We start from the raw sequence: 7,466 nt of genomic DNA, 5'->3' as shown, positions 1-7,466 counted from the left end.
TTGATCTCGTTTTTTTTTAATTTTTTTAACATTTATTCATTTTTGAGACAGAGACAGGGCATGAATGGGGGAAGGTCAGAGAGAGAGAGGGAGACACAGAATCTGAAACAGGCTCTAGGCTCTGAGCTGTCAGCACAGAGCCCAATGCGGGGCTCGAACTCATGCACCACGAGAACATGACCTGAGCCGAAGTCAGACGCCCAACCGACTGAGCCACCCAGGCGTCTCAGTTTTATCTCATTTTTAACTCTGCCCCCCCTTTTGCTATCAACAATCCTGATGAACAAACTTAACATTCTGCAGTGTTTAAAGGGAGAGAAAAAGGGGAAACAAGATGGACAACCTCCAGAGTAGCATGTATGAAGTATAAATGTAGCATTTGTTCTTCCAGCAAATTCGAAGATATGGTTTTCTAGCTAGTTAAATTTTATGACTATAAAACAAGAATAAAGTTTTAGGTGAAAAGTGAGCAATAAGATTGTGAAAGATGCTTACAACATTATTTTCATTGTTCAAAAACACCAAAATCAACCTAAGCTAACATGTCTTGCTGATGTCCCTAAAATATTCCATCTTTGGACAGAACCATTAACTATTTTTAAAAAGCCAATAATCAATAAGTCTTAATTTGTTGAACTGACATTTGTGCAGGTTTCATCTAGATGAAATTAATTAGAAAGAAAATGGTTTCTCAGCGTTTGGCGAGAGGAAACGAGTCCGTGGCAAGATAAGTTTGACCCTGTGTCGTGGAAACATTTTAATGAGGTGAAGCCTCAGCGTATTTGGATCTGGCTGCTTGTTAAGTGTGCACTGACATTTCTAATGGGCTACTAGAGGCTTCTGAAATGGGCCAATGACTTTGAAGGCATTTTGTGGGTCACTGAAGTTCTAGGTAGATAGATTGTAATGAGACTGAATAAAATGTATATAGTTTGTGAAATGAACATCTGGGAGAAAGAATTGTGAAGAACAATCTCACCAAGAACACAGCACCCCTCCCTCCACATTTCTCAGCTGATATACTTTATATCTGAGAATACCCTTAATTGAAGTGAAGTCAGATCCTAATTTGCTGGCACCAAAGGACACCATTCCTGTTTAAGGGTCCTCTGCCCAGCCCTGCCTATGCCATTCACCAGGGAAAACCAGGTTCTGAGAAGAGTAGGGAAGAGATACTCATCCCACAGCTCTCAGGGGATAGCACTTGCTTTAATTGCTTTAGGAACCCTTTGCATCAATGAGACTAATGGAATTAGACAAGGAAAATACTAGCAAGACTTGATCAAATACATTGGATTTCCCCCTTGGCATATAATTAGGTTAAGAGGAGTGATTTAGAGTAAACCCAAGGTGCTGGCTCATCATTAACCTAAGTCTCCAGGGTAGACCATAAGGGCCTGGATGCTGAGGTTTTTAGCTTTGTGGTTACACGTCACTTGGAAGAAATGCTATGCAACCTGGTAGGTCAGTTTGCTCAGGCCTACTGCCTTCAGAGGGGTGGTAGAGAATGAACTTGGAGGATCCCTGATCTCAACATGAGATCATCCTTTCTAATGTGGGGCTCTTTTCTCCTTCTCATGTGTCTTTGCTTTCCCTTTTGGGCAGATTTAGAAGGACACTTTCTGTTGGGCAAGGGCTCTCCCAGCAGTTAGAACATGACAGCAGTCAAGTGAACAAGGAGGAGACAAGAAGACTAAAAAAAAAAAGAGTCATGGCCAAAAATATGTTTGTTTATGAGAGAATATGAGGTTTATGTGAAGCTTTAGAACATGAGCACAACCTAAAAGAGGTTGTGGGCATCAGTAGGGTGTGTACTGCCTTTGCGTTCCTAATTTAGAATGATAACAATAATGAGAGCAGACATCTATTTTGCAATTACTATATGCCCTGTACTGTGCTAAGCGTTTTATAGGCACTATTTTCTTTAATGCTAACAGCAACCCCACAAGATACTTTACAGAAAAGGAACTAAGGCACAGGGAGTTTAAGGAATTTACAGAAGGTCACAGCGTTGGCAAGTGGATGAAGCCAGTCTGACTACATTTTGCTCACCAATTACAACTGCTGTGAGTCATCCAAGTTGGCCTCACTGCTAGAGAACATCTTTCTGGGGGTGGAGTATTAAAGGAATAAATAATGGGTTCCTAGAGGGAATGGTAGGTAAGATTGAGTAAGAATGTTAGAAAAAGTCCTTAAACATGAAGGGAAATCAACATTAATAGTGGTGACACATGACACCATGGAGAAAGGAGAATTTCTGCATCATTAGAGCTACACAAGTGTGAGATTGTCTTCACATAGAGGGTAAATCTGGCCCCTCCAACTAGACCCCTCCAGAGACACATGGGGTGAGGTGACAGGAATCCAGATAATCTCCCAGGAAAGAGGAGTATCTTGTAGGTTGGGAGAAGGAAGACAGTGACATGTGCAACCAAATATGGTTCAATCAGAGGTGGGCTGCCTTCTGGGACCATAAACCTAAAACACAGCAAAATAGACTATAAGACTGAAAACACACATTCACTTCCAGCTCTGCTGATTTGCGTACCTTCATTTGAAAATATTAATCTAGCCTCCACTGTGTGTCAGGAACTAGGGACACAAAAGTAATTGAGGTAGCAACTTTGCCTTAAAGAAGCTCAAGTTTGAAAAGATATAAAAGCAAAAATCTCAGCAGGAGGAAACTTATGATTGATGCTAAAACAGACAAAAATGTCAAAGTTCAGACCTAGAAGAGGCAGAGGTCAGCCCTATGTGGGGTAGTGTTTGAAGTCCCACAGAACATGTAATATTTATAAATAAAGACAAGCACTAGGTAGAAGTAGAGAAGAGGAGAAGTAGAGAAGAGTTGGGAAGAGAAAAGGAGAAATCGAGTCCTCTAAATGATTTTCAGTTTTGGGTAGGAAGTTGAAAATGTTGGGAGTAAAGGGAGAATTTTCTTCTTCCCTATTAGTCTGTTAAAAGAGGCCATGGTCAGTGAAAAATAGATTATGGATGGTGTTGAAGAAAAGGATTTGTCTTCCCAACCTACTTAAGAACTGAAGGATAATGACCACATACACATTCCCAGACTGTTTGATTAAAGACTCATACACTTGCTATAGAGCCTTTCAGCCAGAGTAGGAGAGGGAAACATCTAGATAAGCTTGAGAAGCTGGACACATGGGACAATGATGTGTATGATTTGTGAAGAAAAAGCATCATGGCTCACCTGAAAAAGTATATTATGGGGAATCAGATGTGGGTTTTAACTAAGGTTTTGCAATGAATTAGTTATGTGACCTTGGATAATTGAGTTCCCCACTCTTGATCTCAGTTTCATTTCATTCTCTGTAAAATGAAGGGGTTGGGCTGGATGGCCATTAAGAGTCTTTGCTGTGACACATTCTAATTTTCTTTTATTCTAATTCTCTGTGAAGTGGGCCATGGATAACATAGCTTCCCAGGGTGTGGGCAAGAAGTTACACACAATAAACAATAGAATAGCATGCAGTGCCTGCACTATGCTGAATACATTGTTAATGAATTTATAAATGAATTCATGAACTGCTTAAATTGGAAATGAGCCCCTTGTTCTTGGAAGTATTTGAACAGAGGCTGGATTATCCCTGAAGAAAAGACTTGAAGAGAAGTCTTCTCCTTTGGTTCTGGTGGCTTTTCTGGAGAGTTTTTCTCTTACATGTCAAGTTAGAACTTAATATATACATTAATTGTGGAATTTTTCAAAAGTTCTTTCATGTCTCCCTCTTTTACTCTCTTCCTCTCATTGAGTTCTTCATCTCTTTCAGCAGTTTCTTAGTTGCAAACTTAAGACACAAGTCTTAAGTCTTTCACAAGTCTTTAACCCTGTGATACCCCCTCATGCTTTCTTGAAACCAGTGGGATGTTGAGTTGTTCCACGGAAACCAGACAATAGACCCAGCTTAGGAAAGAGCTGTTTGTTCCAGAAAACTACCTTAGGACACCCAAGTGTGCTTCTCTCAGGCAAGAGACATGAAGAGTCCCCAAAGTGGCGAGGTGGTGTGCAGAAGCCACGTGTATCTGCTTTTTTAAGAGGTTGCTTTTACCATATTTCCTAGTTTTATCAACAAAATCTGTACTCTGGGTTGCCTTTAGTTTCAAAGGGTCATTTGGAGTTTGTGCCTCTACATAGTGTATGGAAAGAATAGCTTCCATCCGCCCGTGTGGGGCTGTTGCATTATTCTGCTGACTTTTTTTTTTTTTTTCCCCTGGGCTTGCCTGGGTAATGTTCTTCCCTTACAAATTTCATCTCACTGCACTGTGCATCGAAACGACGCAGTTATGGAGCGCACAGGGAAAAAAATTATAATGCCATTAAAAGTTATCATAAATTTCAGATCAGCATCACTTCTAATCCGATACACAATTTTACTGCCTCTATAAAGTAGGTGATTTGCAGTGGTCTGAGGCGTCTCCTGGAGCGTTTTACTTCTTTTTAAATTAAACACACCAACTTTGTGCTGAATTCAGAGTGTGGACATAAAAAAGGGGGTAAAAAGGAGAGGGAAGGGACATCAGATGGGAATTGCAATTGAATCTTTATATATGCCATCTTGGCACTGTGGTACTAAATATAGTGCCAGGTAAATAGATGTGCTGAAATATTCAGAATAAAAAACAAATGTTCCAATAGCAGAAGCAGTGAGACCCGAGAATGTTTCCACAGTGGGTGTGCTTAAAATAATAAAATACTGTTGTTTAAAACTACTCAATCCTAGAAAACCCTATGTTGTAAAAAAATATATAGTGCTGGTATATGTGTGAGGGGCTATGTATGCTGAACATATATATGTATATAAAAATTCCTAGGAAATTAAATAGAATATAAGGGGCTTGATTTTACTGGTTGGAAAGTTACACTGATTACTTCTTTGAGGTACATTAACTCTTTCTGAAAGCTTAGGCCATCAGAAGTTGTCATTTACTGAATGGCTACTGAGTATTTTAAAACGTAGTGTTCTCAGCAAGGGCTGTCCATTAGCCTACCTATGTACAGATGTGTATACTTGTGTACATAGAGAGAGGTAGTGCACACCCAATGCTGGTACAAAAAAAAAAAAAAAAAGAACTGCATTCATAAGGTTTCTGGTTGAAAGGATTTGATTGAATTGTGACATTATTTTTCCCTGACACTTAAAGGCAGTTGGTCATATTTAGGTACTGAAAAATATATGTTTTCTAAGTGTCTATTTTATGCAGTATTCTGAGATAAATACCAAAGATACAAAGAAGAAAAACTGCATAGGTATACCCTCAAGAAGCTCACAGTCTAGAAAAGGGAATTTATGGGAATTAAACTTGGTTATAGTCGAGCGTTTCGATGTTATTATAGATGTAAATGCTCACTGGGAGTGCACAAAGAGAGGAAGACACATGTCTGCTATGATAAAATGCAATATGGCATCTTGTGTCTCTTTCAAACTGGGTATAAGCTCTCCAGTCCAAATGTTTTTTAACAATGTTAATTGACCAATTAACAAATAATATACCAAACAAATATATATTCAACTCTGGCTACTGTATGTTATTTATTTCCATGCCCCTAGAACTTAACACAGTGTCTGGAACAGCCAGAAATGAACTAAGCATATTTTGAATTAATGAAGCTGTGATACAAAGATGAATAATAATACCCAGCATACAATACACTTTACATTTGAAAGGTATTCTTACTTACGTTATGATGTTTAATCCTCTACAATGAGGTACGTAGAGGATTAAAGTAAGTAAAGTTTATTTTTTAAAAGTAAGTAAAAATCATTTTTACTTTATAAATGAAGAAACAGGTTCTTTGAGGAGTAATGATGTCCCTTAAATACATACCAGGCTGAACTGGATCCAGATCATCTTGTTGCAAGTTCTGTCCTGGTTCTACACCAGCTGGGTTGTGATGCATACTCATAGATCTTGGCATGGATGAGTCATGTGTTGGGCTGCTGAGAGGGCTGTGATAAGATGTTGTGTTATAATGGCTGACTCCCAGTAGAACCAGAGGACCTGTACACAGTTGCCTATAAACTGTGGTGACTAATAATTGCTGTTGTAATGTCCTGTGGATTCACTGTGACAGATCGTATGGAAAGTAAGTTTTGAAAATAATGCAATGACTAGAATCAGTTAACAGTTTATGGGACATGTAATACCTATCAGCACATTATAGTCTCCTTCGATCCTCACTATAATCCTATAAGGTAGGTACTATGATTGTCATCCCTATTTTACAGATGAAGAAACCAAGGAAGAGAGGGATTAAGAAATTTGTCTAAGGTTACATAGGTGAACATTCTGGAGTCAGGATTCTAATTCAGACAGTCTAACTACGGAGTTTGTTGCCTGGAGGTAACAGGACATAATTTATTTATCTAGCTTGTGTTGATTGGGCTGGGTGTCCTCACTATTACTGGAGATAGTGTGCTAAGAGATAGTTGATGGAGGTGAAATGTGACTAACATAAGGAGCAGTCACCCTGTTGTGTGGAAATGAATGAATGAATGAAGTTGTTTCTAGATATATCACCAGAGAAGGATGTATTCCTGATCTCATGAAGGATAATCATATACACATTTCATAATATTTTGTATTTTGAAAACAGGTTATATTTGTACAGCAGTGTTGGCAAAGTTGGGGCTCCTGGTGTGAAATATAATCTATTGTGAACTCTAAATATCTATTAACTACCTAATTAATGCATTTAGTGAATTGATTATCAAACATTTGTTAAGGGCCTACTAGTGTACTAGATACTCTGATAGGTGTTTATCATAGAACCATTGTCTTTAATTAAGTCAAACTATCTTACCTGAAACATACAGATGTTTAGCCTTTAAATGAAAATAAGTACCAAGAGTGCTCACTTCGGCAGCACATATACTAAAATTGGAACGATACAGAGAAGATTAGCATGGCCCCTGTGCAAGGATGACACGCAAATTTGTGAAGCTTCCATGTTTTAAAAAAGAAAAAGAAAGTAAGTACCAAGAAATTGGTGATTGCTCTTCATTCCCATGAATAATTGGGTGATACTTAGTTTTGACCTGTAGTTATGATTCTGTTTAAACACAAACTGGAACTGGTTGAATTTGGGACAGATGGTGAAGTCTTACATCTTGCCTAATTTGGGGGGGACCTCTTAAAGGGGGTGAAGGCTTGACCATAGCATTTAGCTGGCTTCAGGGGAAGAAGAGCAGTCTCAGCTGTGGGACTATGTCCTGTGCCTGAAATCCTGGCATCTCCTTAGAGCCCTTGACACATACACATTTATTATCCATCTGAGGAAGGGTGGGACTTGTGACACCCTGAAGTCAAGACCTTAAATAAAAGTACAATTGACAGTGATGAAATTAGGGCCAGGGAAAGAACTTATCATTAACTAGTCATTAATTAATGAACTTATTAATTAAACAATAATTCATTTCACTTTGTAATAGTTACTTTAAAATAGTTTT

The 7,466-nt window shown here is 38.6% G+C and overlaps 1 non-coding gene across 1 annotated transcript; it reads left to right on the top strand.

Annotated features, from left to right (window-relative positions):
* The first annotated feature begins 6,867 nt into the window (after positions 1-6,867).
* LOC125922156 (U6 spliceosomal RNA) lies at positions 6,868-6,974 on the top strand. Its single transcript, XR_007457594.1, has one exon. It is a non-coding gene; the product is annotated as a U6 spliceosomal RNA (small nuclear RNA).
* Positions 6,975-7,466: the final 492 nt, after the last annotated feature.

The sequence above is a fragment of the Panthera uncia genome, chromosome C2 (genome assembly GCF_023721935.1).
Source record: "Panthera uncia isolate 11264 chromosome C2, Puncia_PCG_1.0, whole genome shotgun sequence".
NCBI lineage: Eukaryota > Metazoa > Chordata > Mammalia > Carnivora > Felidae > Panthera > Panthera uncia.
This window is presented reverse-complemented; position numbering and strand designations above follow the sequence as displayed.